The following is a 19,878-nucleotide window of genomic DNA, read 5'->3' as shown; positions in this document are numbered from 1 at the left end:
AACAAACAAACACTGGCAGAGACTTTATTTTGGATTTAATTTGTGCAGCGCCTATCACAATATTAGGCATTTAATACTGGCTTGGATCCAAAGACTCTGAGCCAGACAATGGGACTTTCCCACCCCCTTGCTACTGCCATCTCTCACACCCTGCAAGCTGTTTCTGTAGGGTTCCTGTATCCTCAGAATAGCATGTGATCCAGCACAGGAAGGAGGACTGAAGACACACACTCTTTCTCTAGCGCAGGTGGAAGTGTCCCTCCTCTCACACAGGAAGTATTTGCATCCCAGCCAAAATAGTACATTAGTGTAAATGTTGCAATATAACTGTTCTGCCTAGACTTCAACTTCAACTGAGTTGGGAAGCTTCCCCAAGCTTGGTCATGAGTTCTTCTGAATTGTGCTCTGTAGGCTAAACTGCCCATGGGACATTTTCAGCCTTCTCATGTGAAGCAGAGCCATTTTCAAGGGATTCTGTTATGTACTGAAGTTCTCACCCTGGGCCAGCAGGGGGATACTGTAGATAGTTTTCACTCAGGTCCGCATATGTAAATAAGGAATTGAAAGTGACGTTCAGTGATTGGATAGTTACAGAAAATTGTTACTGTTGCTTTGTAGTTGAGCTCTATATAAGCAGGTTGGCTGAACCCTTCAGTTCAGTTCTGTTCTGGCCTGTGAATAAACAAGAGCTGTCTGAAGAATCGCTGTGTCGTCTGATATGTTCACCCACAACTTAACAGATTCCATCAAATAAACACGGGGAAATGGAGGTGTTTTTTGGCAAGAATGAAAAGTGGAAACAGCTCCAAAGTCCAAAGCAACCCATAGAAGAGACGACACCCCTAAAACTGATGTTGAGAGCAGCGCTGATATCCTGGAGAATGGCTTTAATGTATAGATGGCACCTCACCCCAGCTAAACTGGCTAAAATGTAAAAAAATCAGAAGTTTGCTGGGGGTGCAAAAAAAGGTAAGGGCTCTTATACGCATATGTGATGGGAATGCACGGCAATTAGAGAATTCTGGGATTCTATTTATAATGAATTTTTAAAACTACTCAGGTTCTCATTCTCAAAAAACCCTGGAGGCCTTCCTTCTAGGGATAATGTCATCAGAAATAAAAAATAATGTCAGACCACTATTCATGTACACAACAACCGAAGCCAGGATTCTGGTAGCAAGGAGCTGAAAAAGCAAAAAGACTCCTACAACAATCGAATAGCAGGTCCAAATGATAGAATATTTACAGCTGGCCATAATGAGAGGGAGAATCAGAGGATATCCGACTGCAGAAGGTACATAAAGAATGGAACATATTTAAAGATTACTTGAAAAATTACTGTAACAACAAAAATCTCCTGGCAGACCTTGACTGATTCTTGTAAGACGAATGTGATAAATAGTCATGTACTTTGGATAAGAATTATGAAAACAAAATAATAGTATGATGCTGTGTGTAAAACAATCAAAATAAGTGGTAGTACAATGGGTTTTAATTGGAAGTCAACTTTATTTTCCCTTAATTCTCTTTCTTTTCTTTTTTCTTCTTTCTGTACTGTAAATTAGTTATAGATAAAAGTAATGATTGGTGATGTATATAATGTATAGTTGTGTATTGTTCTGTTCTGTGGTATATTATGGTGTGATGTGGGGTGTTGTGTAATTTTATGTTGCCTGTCAAATAAAGTTTAATAATAATAATAATAATGGCTTTCATGAAAGCTTTTAATCCTGGATTCAGAAACGCACAAAATAAAAAGATAAAATAAAATGATGCCATTCTAGGACAACCCAATTAGTACAGTGGTACCTCAGGTTAAGAACTTAATTCGTTCTGGAGGTCCGTTCTTAACCTGAAACTGTTCTTAACCTGAGGGACCACTTTAGCTAACTGCTGCCACTGTGCCGCCACTGCGAGAGTTCTCTTCTCATCCTGAAGCTAAGTTCTTAACCTGAGGTAGTATTTCTGGGTTAGTGGAGTCTGTAACCTGAAGCGTCTGCAACCCAAGGTACCACTGTACTAGAGAGCATTTTTAACGATCTGAGCTGTGCAGAGGCATTGCATTAAGGCAACTTCATGACAGTGCAAAGGCCTGTGATGTTCAGGACCACTTGACAATACTGTAACAGTACTTTGGAAAGCGAGATCAGTTCATTAATTAGTACAGGGAAGGAAACCATTTTTTTGCATTACGTTTTACTGGGTAAACATGAAAACAGCCATATGGCAGGTTGATCATCCATCCAACATATCTCTAGAGTTTGCAATTATCCCTAATGCAATATGGTAATTTCTATCTATCTGTCTCATCTTACACCTAGCTGTTTATATCCTGAATGATCAGCTGCTGTGATTCTCCAAGTGCGCTGTGGGACACTAGAAGAAGGAATAGACAACAGAAAGATTCCCAATTACCCATTAGCATGTTATCTGTGGTCCTTAAGACAGCCAGAGGTGAGATACACAATTTTTCTTCCCTACACTTCAGCTAACTGAACATACAAGGAAGGCAGGAGTGCCTCTGATTTGTATGGGGAACTATAAGAATGAATAGAAATGAGATGCTAGTTTAACTAGTAACATTTTTTTTAAAAAAAATCTACCCACAGGAAGTCAACACTTTCGTATGCACAATGTGGTCACCCCAAAGGCTGCAAAAAAGAAATAAAAGATGATCCAATATCCCTGCCTTGTACAGAAAAGAGAAAAACAGCTTCAAAAATGTAACAGAAAACAAAATCAAATGGTTAATTTGCTGGCTTGCCCTGGGTCTGAGTTACATATCTGAAGAGTGGGGTCGGGATTACAGCCACTAAAGCTGCAGGGGGTTTGCCACACCTGATCAAGACAGACTCCCTCAATCGCATGTTGCAAGGACTCCTGTGGCTGAGAACAAGGAAGTTGTCACGGTCCGGTTTACGGGCGGTTGAGATCCCGGTGGAGGACATCGGGACCGGGGGCTAAACGGCAGAGTGGAAGCAAGAGCGGAAGTGCGGAAGCCATGAGTCAGGAAGCCAAGGGTCCGAGGGTCAGGAAGAAAGGAGTCAAGAGGACAAACGCAGCAAGGCAGGTGTAGGGATATCGTGGAGTGGACAGTGAGGTCCGGGGGGAGCACACTCTCCACCAGCAGGCAGCCACAGTCTGCCTGCACGCGTGACCCTGGGGTGCAGGGCAACCCCCCCCCCAGACAAGCCACGGCTGTCAGAACATCGTCCCCTATGTCTGACCTTTTGCGGTCTCAGCAGTCAGCGGTGTCCTGTCCGTAACCTTTTGTCCCCGAGACCTTTGGTCTCCTTCGTCATACACTCTGCAAGGGCAAAATGACGCTGTGGAACAGGTGCCAAAATAGCTTTGTACCACCCCACGATCTCGGGACGTAAGATGTGTAAAGGTCACAGCCCAAAAATGTATTTGCCTGGCTGGCAGAAATGACCGGCAGAATCCGAGACCAGGGAAAAGAGGCGGTGGAAGAAGACTGGAAAAAGTTTAAAGACTATCTGCAGAAATATTGTAAAATTAAGGAATATTAGAATGATGTTGGAGAGAAATTAAGTGGTTTTCAGCTGTAATGTTTAAGAGATATGGAAAATAAGGTTCTGAAATAATTAAAAGAATTAGTGGTGAGGATTTGTTGAACAAATAATTTGAATTGGAATATAAGAAAGGGAGGTATGAGGAGGTCTGGAAAATAAGTCAAAAGAAAATAAGTAAGTGGAAACTCTATGTGTTTTTAAATTGTTTTTATTTTTGCTTTTTTTGTACTTTTGTATTTTTGTTTTTGTTTTCCCTTTTGTTTTACAATGTATTATTTTTGAAAATTTTAATCAATATCTTATAAAAAAAAAAAGTATTTGCCTGGCTTGCATATTTGTCTCAATAAAAGGAGGCTCCACAGGAATGGCAGCAGCTCGCTTCAGACCACCTGTGCGCAGCTCACATGATGATCAACTCCTGTCTCATGCCTTCACTTCAGCAGGAAGCATGTTGCTGTGGCAAAGAGCCAAAGGGAAATGCTGACCTTATATCCCTTCCCGCCTCTTGCCACCAGGTGCTGTGAGTTACCAAATCGGCCTCACCTGTGTGGCCATGCCTTGCCTCTTCAGAACAAACTTAGGAAAGCCCCAGTCCTGGGAAGCCCTACCGGTCACAGGGCCTGGCTCCTCCATGCACTCCTGACAGAAGTTCTTGGCAGGTCATGGTTTGGAACCTGTTCAGACAGGGATGGAGTCTAGAGGTGGTTGATGGAGGCAGAGGACGGCAAGAAGTTGAGGAGTGGACACTGACTGAAGAAGCAACACCCAGATTGTCAATGTTCTTTTGATAAGATTGATCCAAATAGCAAACCCTTTTGAGCCAATGAGAAACTAGCCTATCCCTTTGATTCTAACTCTCCTGCCTGGAGAAACAATTCCAAAACCCTGGGACCCAGCAAACTTGGGAGACCCTTATAATTATAATCAAAATGCACATTGGAGAAGAAGCTCAGGCCTGAATTCATAGCAATCGAGAAACTGTCTAGGCCTCACACATACATGGGCTTCCATGACTTTTGACATGTTTCTACTAAGAATCCAGTCAACAAATCTTGTCCATTTTGGCACAGAGCAGGGGTTTTCCATCTCAGCTGCTTTTGAGCTATGCTGCATCATTTATCATGCAGATTGTTAAATACTTAAAGCCTTGAATTATGCAATGTTTAGTGTAAGCAGTTTTACTGACGCAATTCTCTGCTTGCATGCCATTAAACTGCATCAAGCAAGACCTAACTTTTTGTTCCTCCCAAACCTAAGGCTGTGCTGCATCAAGTCCAACTGAAAACAAACAAAACAAAACAAATTCCTTCCAGTAGCACCTTAAAGACCAACTAAGTCAGTTCTTGGTATGAGCTTTCGTGTGCATGCACACTTCTTCAGATACACTGAAACAGAAGTTTCCAGACCCTTCTATATAGTGAGAAGGTGGGGAGGGGTATTACTCAGAAGGGTGGTGGGAATGGGTGATTGGAAGATAGCTGTGATGAGCCTGTTGACGACTCTTAACGACTGCAATAGGTCTTACAGGAAAAAGCAAGGGGTGAAAAGGTGAAAAATGGCTTTGTCATGTATAATGAGATAAGAATCCAAGGTCTTTGTTCAGACCAGGTTTCTCCATGGTTTTAAGTTTGGTGATAAGTTGTAATTCAGCAGCTTCTCTTTCCAGTCTATTTCTGAAATTCCTTTGTAGTAAAACAGCTACTTTGAGATCTTGTATAGAATGTCCTGGGAGATTGAAGTGTTCTCCTACTGGTTTCTCTGTCTTGTGATTCCTGATGTCCGATTTATGTCCGTTTATTCTTTGGCGTAAGGTCTGGCCTGTTTGTCCAATATAGAGAGCTGAAGGACACTGTTGGCATTTTATGGCATACACAATCTAACAGGGAATTATCTCCATCAAACTTTCCAGATTTTGGAAAATCCAGATTTGGGGGTCCAAACGGACTGATCTGGTCTCCAGAACAGTGCCAATGCTTTAGCAATTTGCCATCATTTCATTTTGACTTAAGCATTTTGCACATCAATGAAATTACAGTGCACAAAATTATATTGATGTAATAATATCAAGATTATATATATATATATATATATATATATATATATATATATATATGGCACAGTGATTTAATTAATACATAGAACATCAGGATACACAGACCATACAGGAGAAAAGCGTTCTTCGTTTTCCTCTTATAATTCATTTTGGAATGTATAAAGGGTTCCAAACTGAAGTTTTGGTTAAATCAGGCAGATGCAACTTTAGTTTGAAGTTAGTGCTGGTTCCGCTGTCAATCATGCTTTTCCTTGCATAACAAGCAAAACTATTGGGAAGGTCTACATAAGTTTACAAGGATGAAAAGCAATAAGCTCAATGTGTATGAGAAAGCAGCAAAGACAGAAACCACTTCAACACAAATGACTTTGAAAACCGCCTTTGATTTTCATCTATGAAATTGGTGCCTAAATATATATTATAATTATGTACTGAAGAAAATCACATAAATACTGAAACATCTGCCAAGCACACAGTGTTTCTAGTTTGACTGACAACAGTAGTGCTTAATTGCTCACATGGCACTATCTGTACATAAAGAGTTTGGAAAGCAAAACTAGGCCAAATTACTGTAACAGTAAAATAGACAAAGGTGGTATCATTGCTGAGTGTGTGCATGTGTGTGAGAGTGGAGGAACTATCCATATTATACACTCAAATAATGAATGTGGGACAAGTTGGTTTTTTTAAAAAAAAAATTGCCTGCCCCAGGACATTAAGACACACCCCAGTATCATCAATATTGGTAGATGTACTACACTGTACTTGAAAAGTCAATGTGGCCCCATGTTGCAAGTTAAACATTAACAACGCCCTTCCAGAGTAGATCTTCTAAACTGATCTCACAGCTTGATTCCACAGCCAAAACATTATCTGTGATCTGTAAATACTGAAGACTATGCCAACATATTTAAAGCTTCCAAAGTTTCTGTTGATAACAAAATTTCAGAACTGAAATCCAGGCTTTGGGGGCATTAATTTTCTGTGGGGTTGTAATTTACTTTCCCAGCTTGCTTATTTTTAAAAGTTGTATGTGTGTGTGTATTGCAGTGTCGTTTTAGTGTGCCCCACCCTAGGTTCTTTGTGAAAGTGGTTTTAAATAAATAAACTCTGTGCTTTGTTGCTTGCCTTCATTCCAGAAGCATGTAAGGACAGCCAGCAGAGCAGCTGATAATACTCAGGCATAAACTCACTCACATTACAGTGCTGATTGGGTGTATGAGTTCCAGGAATAAAGTAAGGAATGATCCTCAGATCATACCAAATCTTCATCATGAGTCTTTTAGCACTTGTGCTCCAGCTGTCAACACAGCTGTTTCATGCTCCTCAACTCCTTAGTAAACCAAGGAATGGTGTGGATTCTACTGTTAGGACATGGGTGTCTTGGAGCCTTTAAGACCAGGGTTTCCCAAACTTGGGTTTCCAGCTGTTTTGGACTACAACTCCCATCATCCCTAGCTAGCATGACCAGTGGTCAGGGATGATGGGGATTGTAGTCCAGCTAGAAACCCAAGTTTGGGAAACCCTGCTTTAGACCGGTGCTTAGGCCATCTCAACATTACAGAGAGTGACCAGAGCCACAGCATGAATGCCAGTCACATCCATGAAACAAATCCCCTAGAAAAAGTCAGAAGCCATCAGGGTCCATACGTCTCCCAGATCAATTTAATGGGGTCTTTAGGACTTGCTGATCAGAAGCTCAGCGGTTCGAATCCCCACAACGGGGAGAGCTCCTGTTGCTTTGTCCCAGCTCCTGCCAACCTAGCAGTTCGAAAGCACGTCAAAGTGCAAGTAGATAAATAGGTACCGCTCCGGCGGGAAGGTAAACGGCGTCTGTGTGCTGCTCTGGTTCGCCAGAAGCAGCTTAGTCCTGCTGGCCACATGAGCTGTATGCTGGCTCCCTCGGCCAGTAAAGCAAGATGAGCACCGCAACCCCAGAGTCGGCCACGACTGGACCTAATGGTCAGGGGTCCTTTTACCTTTACCTTACCCCTGCAGTGATCAAGGGCAGCACATAGCCCAAACCCAGTGAGGAAGTCCATTAGAAGGGTCTGAGTACAGGCTTTTCCAATGACAGCTTACCTTCCACCTATCCAGGACATAAAATCCAAATCAACAATGTTTTGGAGCAGAATTCTATGATCTATGATCTAAGATACAGTTTTAAAACAAGCTCCTTTTCATAATGGAGGCCATGAAATCCCAAGCTGCACCAATGAGTGGACTTACAGCTCAGCCACTAAACTGCACTAGCTCACCTTTCAGAAGACCGCAGTTGTGAGATGGGGTTCTGTTTTTAAGAAGACCTGGCACCAAAGTAATCTAAACTCTAGGTAACCCTGTGGAATTTGGCCTGGATTGATACAGCTCCCCACCATGTTATTCCTAGCTCTTCTAATATGACTACACAGATTAGAATTTATGATGGTTGCATTATTAGCTGTATACCAATCAAGGGTTCTGTTGGCCTGGAGTTATTCCAAATCCAAATCTTTATTATGGTCATAGACGGGCATATTCTGGAGTATTAGAGATGGAAATATTTTCACTGTCAGGTTGCAACCCTAAACACACAGTGAACACTGTGAGGTTTATTTCTGACTAAACATGCATGGGATGGTGCTATTAATAGGATCTTGCTATCCAGAGTTGCTAGATGAACTTTTAAAGACAGATTTCTTTTCCCTTTATGCTATCTTAATAATCTGCTTAAGGCCTGCCTGTTTTAGTTCATTCTAGACAATGTGGCCTTCATGAGCAGGATAATTCGATTTTTTAAAATGTATTTATTGCCGCTGTCTCCATGCAGAGAAGTCTTCATTAAGTGAAGAAGAAAACATTACAGAAAAATCTTACAATTTGAGCATGAGAATGTAGTTCCTCTGCAGAGAATAATTTTGGCTTTTCCACAAGTGCAAATCGTTTACTTTTACTTACATTCTTGTGATGAGACACATTCCTGTCAGCAGGAATGGTAGTGGTACTATTTCCCCCTCATTTATAGTAGCTTCTTTTAGGAAGAACTTACAGTTTAACCGTGATGGCAATGATATGCTGTTCTTGCTAAAACTGCATGAGTAATGATTATTTTAGTAGAATATTCTACTGCTAAGAAAGAAGGGCTATCTAATTAATTAGAGCAGTGGTTTTCAACCAGTGTGCCATGGCACCCTGGGGTGACTGGAATGATGGTCAGGGGTGCCATGGGCAACACTGTCCATTTCTTTCTTTCTTTCTTTCTTTCTTTCTTTCTTTCTTTCTTTCTTTCTTTCCCTCCCGTCTCTGATGCCCTCTCGCATCTCTGCCTCCCAAAGGCTTGCACAGCTGTTTATTGCAGCAGCCCTGGGTATAAGCTCCATAGGCAAATGGTGCCTCTGTGAGGCACCTCTCTTTGAGGCGGTGGGTGGGGATCAGCCCAGAGATTGGGGTGACAGCAGCAGCTTGCCCAGAGGACTCCCAAGGAGAGGAGAGGAGCCTGAGGGAACACTCCACAAGGGAGGGTGTTTGAAAAAGGGTAAGAGGCTGCCAGCTCTGCAGGCAAGGGGTGACATAACTGGGCTCCTGAGCCCCACTAGGGTGGCCCGAAAAGAATGTAATTGGTTAAGGGAGCTGTGCATTAGAGAATTAGTTCTTCTAGATTTTTGCAATGGGAACCTACATAATACAGTAAATGAATATGTTTGTCTGTGTGTGTGTGTGTGTGTGTGTGTGTGTACACACACCCTCCCAATTTATACAGAGTGTGTTTGTACAGAGCTGCGGCTTTTTTAAGATTGTATTGTGCATTTTGTTTCTTTCAAACTGCTTGTTGATTATGTCCTAAACTGTATAAGAGTATTAAACTGTATATAAATTGTTTAAATGATGATTCCATTTTATATTGTTTCTTGCAAGTAATAAACCAGACCAGGAGTTGGATTAATCCATTTGAAGCGAAAAGGTGAGACTGTGACATTGAGCACCACAAAATTGCAGCACACTGTACAGAAAGTCATCATCTGACTGGGTCAAACATTTCACTGATTAAAAATGGCTTAATGGAGATGACTTAATTATGCTTCATAGGAAGCTATTCATAAATGAAATTCATCATCTACTGTTGCATTGCAAAAGCAGCCCAACCTTCCAGTAGAAACAAACAAACAAAATAGGTATGGCTGACAATGATTTTGCCATAGAGTAAAACTCATGCTTATAACATCAAGTGCAAGCTAGAATCTAGTCTTCCCTTTGCATGCCTTTCCCATAAAATAACATATGGATTTTCCCACCTCAGATTTTTCATTTGTATTTCTCCATGAACATTTTTCTATGCAAGATTTGAATCAAAACACAAAGTTCAAATATTGGCCTTCATCTCATACTTTACCTGAATGCTTGTGAGAGTGCTTGCATTGACCCAGTGCATTATTGTAAAATAGATACTAGGTAAAGGTAAAGGGACCCCTGACGATTAGGTCCAGTCGTGATCGACTCTGGGGTTGCGGTGCTCATCTCGCTTTATTGGCTGAGGGAGCTGGTGTACAGCTTCCGGGTCAAGTGGCCAGCATGACTAAGCTGTGCACGGAAATGCTATTTACCTTCCCGCCGGAGCGGTACCCATTTATCTACTTGCACTTTGACGTGCTTTTGAACTGCTAGGTTGACAGGAGCAGGGACCGAGCAACAGGAACCCACCTCATCGCGGGGATTTGAACTGCCGGTCTTCTGATCAGCAAGTCCTAGACTCTGTGGTTTAACCCACAGCGCCACCCGCATCCCTTAAAATAGATACTACTTTGTATTAAAACCCATAAATTATATTTGCTTGTATTGTGAATGTCTATGCAGTCATCTGATTTATATATCAAAAACATTTGTTCTAAGGTATTTGGCTCTATCCATCAATACCCTTGCAATATTGCTCAATGACACAGCATCTTAACAAACATGACAACCTGGAAAGCATTTTTTTAACCCACAAAACAACAACTGGCACTTCAAAGGGGAACAAAACACATTACAAAGAGGAAGACTAAAACTTGAAATGAGAGAAGACAGAAGCTTATTTACATTTGTACACTTGTCCAGAAATAATGGAAGAGTGATGAAATATTTTAAACCTGAAGTAAAATAATAAGAACAAGTGTGTCAGCTGTATGCAAGAAACATTTTACACATCTAAGCTATACAAAGGGTCCTCTCAAGAGGAAATAGTCTGCTCCTGGTCAAATGTTCCACTAAACAGTGTAGAACAAAATCCAGAAAAACTTGCTTCCTCCAACAATCCCAAACATAGTTGCTCCTTTAAGGAATGGATGATGAAGTCTGTGAGGAGCTTGTGCCATTTGAGAAGAGCTTTTGAGAGGTAACTACACTAGCATGGTCTGGAATGAAAATGAGATATCAAACAGGACAATCATGCACCCTATGGCAATCCAAGCGGGAATGAACAGATGATCAGAAGACAGTTTTTGAGTATCCTTCTCGATCTGGTTAGAAAATAACTCACAGTAAATTTGCAAAACAAGGAATGGAAGATCAACTATTCCCATATGTCGCCAAGGTTTAGGAGGGAAAAAACAAGTGCCTTTTCTCAATATTAGAGTTTTGGCATGTTAAGTTTTATCAATTCAGAGTTATGATAGCTGGCCTTATGCAAAAAAGTTTCTGCCAAACCTAATGGCCAAGTTTCTAATATACAAAACAGCAGAAATGAGATTGTATGATGATCCCATACAGGGTCCTAAATAATAGGAGGATTTTGTGCAACAAGTTCATCACTGCAAGGGCCTACAGATGCACATGGTACAGAATACCCAAAGAGGAACACAGGTGGTGCTGTGGTCTAAACCATCGAGCCTCTTGACTTGCTGATCTAAGGTGAGCAGTTCAAATCCGTGTGATGGGGTGAGCTCCCATTGCTCCGTCCCAGCTCCTGCCAACTTACCAGTTCAAAAGCATACCAGTGCAAGTAGATAAATAGGTACTGCTGTGGTGAGATGGCGTTTCTGTGTGCTCTGGCACTCGCCAAGGTGTTCCGTTGCGCCAGAAGTGGTTAGTCATTCTGGCCACATGACCCGGAAAACTGTCTGTGGACAAACGGCAGCTCCCTGGGCCTGAAAGCGGAGATGAGTGCCACACCTCATAGCCAAATTCGACTGGACTTAACTGTCCAGGGGTCCTTTACCTTTTACCTTACCAAACAGGGCTTCTGCTTCAATCATTTACATTAGCAATTTTCACAACAAAGAAACACAAACTTTTTGATCTCAAACTCAAAGGTCATTCCAGATGTAGACCACTTGGACTGCTCCCGGGAGTTATGCTTTCCGTGCTGCAAACTGGCCAAGTCTTATCATATGCACTACCATTCTATGAATTTATTTATCTTACAGCAATAAAACATACAATTATAAAACAAAACAGTTAACAACCATAAAACCAGAAAAGAAGGGGGAAAACAATTTATAAACCAATTCTCCATATAATTTAACTTAACTTCTTTTTTCCTGCTCAGACTCAGTCAATTGATGCAGGAAATGATATTATTTGTGCCACTACATCTAGCTCAGACCCTGGCTCCTTCACAGACTCCCAAGAAGCATTTAAAAGGCACTTTCATGATTACTGTAACATAACCCTTGGCCCTGGAATGGCAATCTTAACAACCAGCCACTCAGATGTGCCTGAGGCCAGTTAGCAGAATGGAGCCATCAGCCAACATCTCCAATTCTCACTACAAACAGGAAATTTGACTACAATAGGCAATTGTTCAAAGTAGTGTGTGTCTCCAGCATTTACCGCATTTGTGTGTTGTTGTGAAACAGCAGCTTTCAACAAACTCTTAACTGGAAATAAGACACTGTAAACATTGCCATGCCAAAGGGGGAAAAAGGACTCCTGTTGATAACTTCCCTTCAACAGCTGCCAATGTCTTTAAACCTCCAACTTCTGCAAGAGCACATCCAATTATAGCCGAGCAAAGCATTGCAGTGTTCATCTCCCAATATCTCTTATTTGTTTTAACTTAGAAGCAGAAGTGTCACCTGAAAACCTCTTTAAAATTAAATATAGGGCAGCTTGACATCAGATTAATTCATGACAATCATATTCCCACTTATTTGCAGGCCAAAATGATCTATCCCAGACAAGACTGATTCTCAGGTGCAGGAAAGAACATTCATCCAGTATTGAGCAGAGGGTCTCTGGCATTCGTGGCAGCCGTGTCCACAGTTCAGCAAATATTTACATCTGTGCTGACCCTTTCCATGGTTATTTCATCCTGCAGCAGCTGAACTGCAAATGAGATCCCAATCTTTCACAGGCTAAGACAATATCTTCGGACCACAATTACAAGAGAATTAGGCCCAAGCATTTACCGGAAATTACCTTTCCCCCGTGCTGTAAGTCTTGCTTTAATGGTAGATCGGGCCAGGAGCCATGAGGAATAATCAAGTTAAGCATGCTCTTGTTTCTAAGCAAAGCATTAAAATATTAAGCAAGTTGAGTGTTTGCATCACAGAGGAGCCATTGCAAACAATGAAGCACTACTAGTACATAGGACAAACTGAGAAGCCTAGAATAACTCAGGCTGTGATTTTTAGATGACATTAACTGATTTAAAACCTTTTAACTGGTTAAAAGGTGCCTCCAATTAATCAAATGGCACATTCAAAAAAACTGTAGTTTTTAAATGCACGTACTTACAAAAATCACAAGTGGCAGACACCATCTTAGAAGAGGCATTCATGCTTTTCTCACACAAACACAGGATGTAATACCTCTTCTTTGAGGGTATCTGCTATGACTTGTTCTCAATCAGCTGGGAACCCTACAATGAACAACTGTCAATCATTTCCTCAGCATTAGTGGCCTAATGGTCCGCTTCATGAGCACAGGCTGAAAATTGGATTACAGAGCAGTAGCAATTTGTGTGAACACAGTCTATTTCCTTGTTTATTTGCTTCCTGAGGAAACTTACCTTCTGCTTGAATGGATCAAGCAAAAGCACCATATGTCATTTGAGAGGTAATGGGCTCATGTTTTCCTTTGACTACACTGCACACTGCACTGCACTTTTCTCTTTCAGTAAGACTCTGCTCACTTGGTTTCTCAGCTGCTGAACAGCAGTCACAAAAGAGCTCAACTGAAAGATTGTCAGCCACTCCTTCAAAAGACACACACTGATTATCATCCGCCCCCCCTCTGCCTTCCCGCCTGTCATACCACTCTAAACTGGCTCTGTAAGCTCCCATCTGCATTACACATTTGAAGAAACATCATACCACTTTAAACAGCCAGTAAGGTATCTTGGGAACTGTAGTTTGTTAAGGGTGTTGAGAGTTTCTCAGAGCTCCCCATTCCCCTCACAGAGCTACAACTCCCAGAGTGGCTGAACAATCAGTCCCTCTCCCTAGACTCCCCTCTATGATATTTGCCCCCCCCCCAAGTGATACATCATCATCTGTGGAGGTGTCATCATCTGTCAATGAAGAGCTTTCCCCTTCAGGAAAGGCATCTGGGGACAAGTCCAATGGTGAGCCAGTTATGCCAGCTCTGCCTCTATCTCCAATAGACCAGAGATGAGAGCACTGGTGTGAGAAAATCATGCGTGCCAATTGCTAGATCAACATCTTAGCTAAACCTAGCCATGCATAATACTCCTCTTCCATGCTTCACCTGCTTGTAACCTGTAGCCCACACTGCACTAACTTCATTACTGAAACTTCCTTTTTAAAAAATAAAAAAAAAAAATAATTTCCCAAATTTAACACAACACAAAATAACAAACAAACATATAAAAAAGAAAAACAAACATACATTCAAAACTTCTTACAGTTAATAATCCAAATTGCATTCCATTATTGGGTGACTTCCTCAAATCCTTCCTAACTGATTTTCATGAAATCTCATTTCAACAATTTTCCAATATCCACTTTCTAGTGAAATTAACTTGTTCAAATTACTAACTTCCTTTCTTTTCATAATATTCTCAATCCATCATTTTATACAATTCAACATAATTTAATCCTAAACCAAATTTAGTACTTGCAAGTATTTCCACATATGTTATATTATTATATTTTACTAAATATTCCTTAAATTTCTTCCATTCTTTTCCATTACTGAAACTTTCAAAACTTCCAGTCATTGTAACATTTTGATTTCCAGTTGGGGAGCCATGACATTAATGGGTAAAAACTAGACAGCTTTCTCTCCATTATCATAGTGATGCGTTCCCCACCTCTGACAACAATACATTTTAATACAGTATACTCAACAACCTCAACAGCTTTCTTTGCTTTTCAGAATTTACTCAAAGTAAGGAACGCAGAAGTCCATTGTTCAGTATAAAGGAAGGAAATGAAGGTGAGGTTATTTTAAGCACAAAATGCACACTACTCATTTTTGTAAGTTATTGTCTATGTGGGCTTTTTGTATTAAGTGAAGATCATTACTTTATTAAAAAGACAAATGAGAACTCTGAATCTCGCTTCTTTAAATGTGAATAGCAAATGGCAAATATACTGACAATGAAAGATGAGTTCCGGCTGGAGGCAGGGGCGGGGGCGGGGGCAGGGTGCATATTCACATTGTTTTATTTGCTTCACTGAATATTCTTAAATAGCCCAATCCAGCCTAAGTTCAGCATGCTCAAGACCCAATATTTATTTTGGGAAAGTTAACCATATGAATAAGATCAGACACCAACTTTGCAGAGTAGCATCGAGTCCTTGGAAACCGCCTCACTTTGAACACTGGGAGCATCTCTGCTTTTTATTGAAAAGCAAAACATTTCTGGAACATGGATTTCAGTGTTTACCACCACAAGTGAGAAGCCATCAAGAAAGTAAACACTGGAACCTTATACTGTCCATTTTAAAACATATAAAACTAGTTTATGCTGAGGCAGATCCTATAGTTCAGCACTGTCTATTACTCTCAGTGGCATGCACTCTCCAAGGTCTCAGACAGAGACCTTTCTATGCCCACCTAGCAGAAATGACTTCAGTTGCAGAAGCTGGAAACAGAACTTGGTTCATCTGCATGCAAAGCAGGTGCTTAATCACTTAGCTATGGCACCTCCGTATTTTTTTTGTACAGCTCTTTTTCACCTTCCCTTAAATTCCCTTTACTAGAGTTACTAGTAGAGTTTACTTATATCCTATAAAGTCTTCCTTCAGTTTTCTCCCACCCCTTTTATATTTTAAGCTCTTTGACTATCATTCCAGGTACAGCCAATCTATCTAGTTCATCATAAGTATGGCAAAGTCCACAGCTGGCGCATAACACAAATTGACTGACCCAATATATTCATTCTTTCACTTGCATACCCATGTTTTATAAGCCCCATTTAACCTTACACTTCCCCAAGATTCCTTCAAAACCTAAGGTTGCCCTTTGCTGTTCACTCTTCACGTCATCCCTGAGTGACTTCCTCAAATCTTGCTCATGATACGTAGCAACAAATCTTCCTCTTCATACCGTGGAGGCTACGCCAAGAAAGCAAGAACTTTGAACTCTTTCCCTCATTAGATTCATAGAACTTTGGCTTTATTATTTCTGGCTTCAGAAGTTGATTTGCTAGTCTATGCTGTTTATATTGAGTGCACTTCAGGGTTCTGTGTTTAGCTTCTGCACACTTGTTTGGTTTCCTTTGGTAGTTTAAATGGAAGAGTAAGATAGAAATACAAACATGCTGTTGAAAATTTTCACCAAAGACACCCAGCACTATCTTTGGGTCTTAGACCTTTTCCTTCCATCCAATCTTGTAACTGTCTGTCTGATATTTCCATTTGCATGTTTCATTGCTTCCCATTTTTCCTCATAAACACATCTCTCCTCAGTTTCAGTATCCACTGACAACACCATCGACTCTGTTGACCAGGCCTCAAGCCTTGGCTTTAGGACTCCTACATCTCCTTTGTGCCCCACATCCAGACCACTGTAACATCATGTTCCCTTGCTATGTACAACACTGCAGAAAGGCAGCCCTTCTTCCCTGTTCCCTTGCTAAGCACTCTTTCCATGCTCTGATTACCACCTCACTTGAAGACTACAGCCTTTTCTTCACTGGCTTCCCCTTCCCACAACTTAGTCCATTCACCTCCTGCCACCAAAGTTCACCCCTCTCATCACTCAGACTTCATGGAAGTTGCCTACAAACACAGCCTGGCAATGAACCTGACAAGATCTGTCTGCTCCCAGACTGTGTAAGAGGCCACATTTTAGGCTTGAGTAAAACAGGTGCTATTTATACGGATCAGCCTAGGCACTGCTGAGCAACGATGGTGTCATTGTACATGGCACTTTTCTCTATGAAAAGTAGAGAGCTAGTTTCAAAATATATATATTATACATCATCCTGATATTAACACAGCAAGACAGTCTTGATAGCACAGGTAGTATTTTTGGCTTCGGGACATCAAGCGTCACAGAAGGACTATTGAGCATGCAAGTCTAGTGCCCAGAAGCTGTCACTGTACGGAAATGGGGAGGGGGGGGGGAGATACCACATCCTTTCCTCAGCTGTTAGAACAGGAAAGAAAACTGGAGCGCCATAAGGATTTTACAATTGGTTCTTAAGTTACACAAACAAGACATTTGGAAGGTAATTTCCTTGGCTGAAGGCTTCCATTTTTCCTCCTCACCCAAAACAAAAACCTTATTAAGAAGTTTCCATTGGGATGACAAGCTTTTGCCTGTGAAATGGGGCTCTTGTATTGCATCCAGGGCAGGGCTGCTGTTGAAAACTAAGAAAAGCAGAGGTTCATCTGATGCAGCTTCTCATGCACAGCACATGTGAAATCTCTTACTGTCTCTGAGCGCTCTCCAAGGGCCCTGTTCTCTTGGTAAAGTGTGGCAAACCTCAGCATAAGTATTTAGCAACAGATCAAGCACAAACTGTCCTTACAGAAAAATGCATCTCAAGCCATTTTTGATGCAGAATAAGGAGGCATACATCCATCCGCATCAGTGACTGCTCGTACTATCCTATTGCTCAAAGCACCGTCTTGTTAAAGCATCTGAATCGGCACCAATTATATTCTTCAGTGCTTGTTTTACTTTCAACCCTTTAGCTAGTTTTTTTTAAGAGAGAGAGAAAGAGAGAGAATGGTGGATGCCCCCAGGACTTTCCTTGCACACTTACTGCAGCAAAGCAGTTCCTCAGTTTACCCTCTGGTTTGAAACCTCAAAGATGCAAAGTATGCTTAACCTCTTTCCACCCCGCCCCATGCCTTGGAATAGATAATGCTTGCACTCTGGTTTCTTTTCAATCTCTCTTTCTTTTGTGTTTCCTTTTCTTTCTCACCAACTCTCCAAGCAAATTGCCCACCCTGCTTAGGACAAAGTGTTAGTTATGTTTGGACTATCTTCTTGTTATGTACTGAAGTTCTCACCCTGGGCCAGCAGGGGGATACTGTAGATAGTTATGCAAATAGGGGATCAAAAGTGACGTTCAATGATTGGATAGTTTTAGAAAATTGTTACAGTTACGTTGTACTGGAGCTCTATATAAGGAGGCTGACTGAACCATTCAGTTCAGTTCTGTTCTGGCTTGTGAATAAACAAGAGCTGTTTGAAGAATCGCTGTGTCCTCTGATATGCTCACCCACAACTTAGCACTTCTCTAACCCTATTTGCCCTTCTGCAAGTTTATCTGGCATCCATTGTCCTCCCATTTCCTTATTTCGTCTCATCTCCATCCTCTGCAGCCTTCCAGTATTGCAAATAGTTCCTTTTTACCCAGTCCTCACCTGCTTTCTTTAGATTGAACCCATTAATTCCCAGTCCGGTCTGAATGATGTCTATCTTTGCAATACACCACCCATTTGGTTACTTTAAATGTTGGCTTATATTCTCATTGCTAATTCCCCTTAGAATTGCTACGGCACACCATGGCTATGGGTTAAAAAATATATGGGGCAGGTATGTGTGTACACAGGTACACAAGAACACATGGTAACAACAGAGAAAGGCTGAAGATCCCAAAACATTTTTCCCCATTGCATTTGCAGTTTCAGGGCCTTATGCCATACAAAGTTATTTCTGCTCTCCATAGGATTAAACAAATCACTTTTGCTACTATTACCGTATCGATCACTGCTGCTGTTCCCTCACCAGCTTTTTCCTCCTGTCAGAGAAATAACTCCTTGTAGCTTTTCAGTCACTAGGAGAAAATATGCTACTGAGACTTTTATCCTCTCCCAATTTGGGCGTTCGTGGCTTGACGGAACAGAAAGACTATAGTTCAAAGAAGCTGGCAGGTTCCTTTCCCTAACTGCTGTGCGCTAAAATGTAACACATTGCTGGATGCCCATTTAACTCCCCTGAAACTTCTTGAAATCCATTCTTATAGCAGCAGAAAGTCCAAGTCTGATTGCAATACTTACCTTACCATACATGTGTAATCCACGGGGTGTTAAATGCACAAACCAAAAGAACAGCATCTATGCCATGCTGCAGCAACATTCCTTTATTTTTTAAGAATCCTTTTTGAATAGCTTAACATGTATTCCCACCTTCGCTAAATCACTCCCCAGACGGTGGTGCTGGAGTTTGTACCGTGCTGTCCTGCCTTCGTGAAATGAGCTCGGTGCTTTATTCAAAGGGGTCCCAGGGGAACATATGAACTTATCAGTCTGCCTTTTACTGAGCCAAAGCCATTTTGTTCATCTTGCCCAGCACTGCCTGCTCTGACTAAGCAATGACTATCTGAACTCTTAGCCGGAGACCTTTCCCAGCCCTCTCCAATATCTCTGCTATCTGGAGGTGCCAGGAATTGATCTCGAATCCTTCTGCATGCTAAGCATGTGCTTTACCACTGAGCTACCTCTGATTCAGCCACAAGCTTAACAAAAGTAACTTGGATTTACCTTCACAGAATCAGAGAGTTGGAAGGGATCCCCAAGGGTCATCTAGTCCAACCCCCTGCATTGTAAGAATCTCAACTAGATCATCCATGACAGGTGGCCATCCAACCTCTGCTTAAAAACCACAGCCTCCCAAGGAAGTCTATTTCCCTGTCAAACAGCTCTTGCTGCCAGAAAGTTTTTCCCTTTGTTTAGTCGGAATCTTCTTTCTTCTAGCTTGAAGCCATTGGTTCATGTCCTAACCACCAGAGCAGGAGAAAACAAGCTTGCTCCAAGCTTGATTAGGTTATTTCTCTGAATGCAACCTTGCTGTCCTTTGACTTATTTGTTCCTTCCCTATGTTCTCAAAAGATATCAACCTCTGAGCCTGTGCCTTGAGAAATACATAATATTTGTTTCTGCAGTAAGACAAACACTTTCCCCTTCTCCCAGTTAG

At 41.4% G+C, this 19,878-nt stretch overlaps 1 protein-coding gene and 2 long non-coding RNA genes across 5 annotated transcripts in view; 1 reads left to right on the top strand and 2 right to left on the bottom strand.

Annotated features, from left to right (window-relative positions):
• PLCB1 (phospholipase C beta 1) overlaps positions 1 to 19,878 on the bottom strand; it is a 455,429-nt gene that overhangs the window by 294,213 nt on the left and 141,338 nt on the right. The window lies entirely within an intron of this gene.
• The window catches only part of LOC309339356, a 28,729-nt gene that overhangs the window by 7,137 nt on the left and 1,714 nt on the right, over positions 1 to 19,878 (top strand). Inside the window, exons 3-4 of the long non-coding RNA XR_014155226.1 lie at positions 2,322 to 2,454; positions 14,878 to 14,937. This is a non-coding gene — a long non-coding RNA (uncharacterized lncRNA). The remainder of the gene's footprint in view (positions 1 to 2,321; positions 2,455 to 14,877; positions 14,938 to 19,878) is intronic.
• Positions 2,839 to 3,401, bottom strand: LOC309339523. The gene is made up of 2 exons (XR_014155441.1): positions 3,228 to 3,401; positions 2,839 to 2,960 (listed from the first exon to the last, which is right to left on the bottom strand). It is a non-coding gene; the product is annotated as an uncharacterized lncRNA (long non-coding RNA).

Source organism: Podarcis erhardii, assembly GCF_964252035.2.
Source record: "Podarcis erhardii genome assembly, chromosome: 3".
NCBI lineage: Eukaryota > Metazoa > Chordata > Lepidosauria > Squamata > Lacertidae > Podarcis > Podarcis erhardii.
This window is presented reverse-complemented; position numbering and strand designations above follow the sequence as displayed.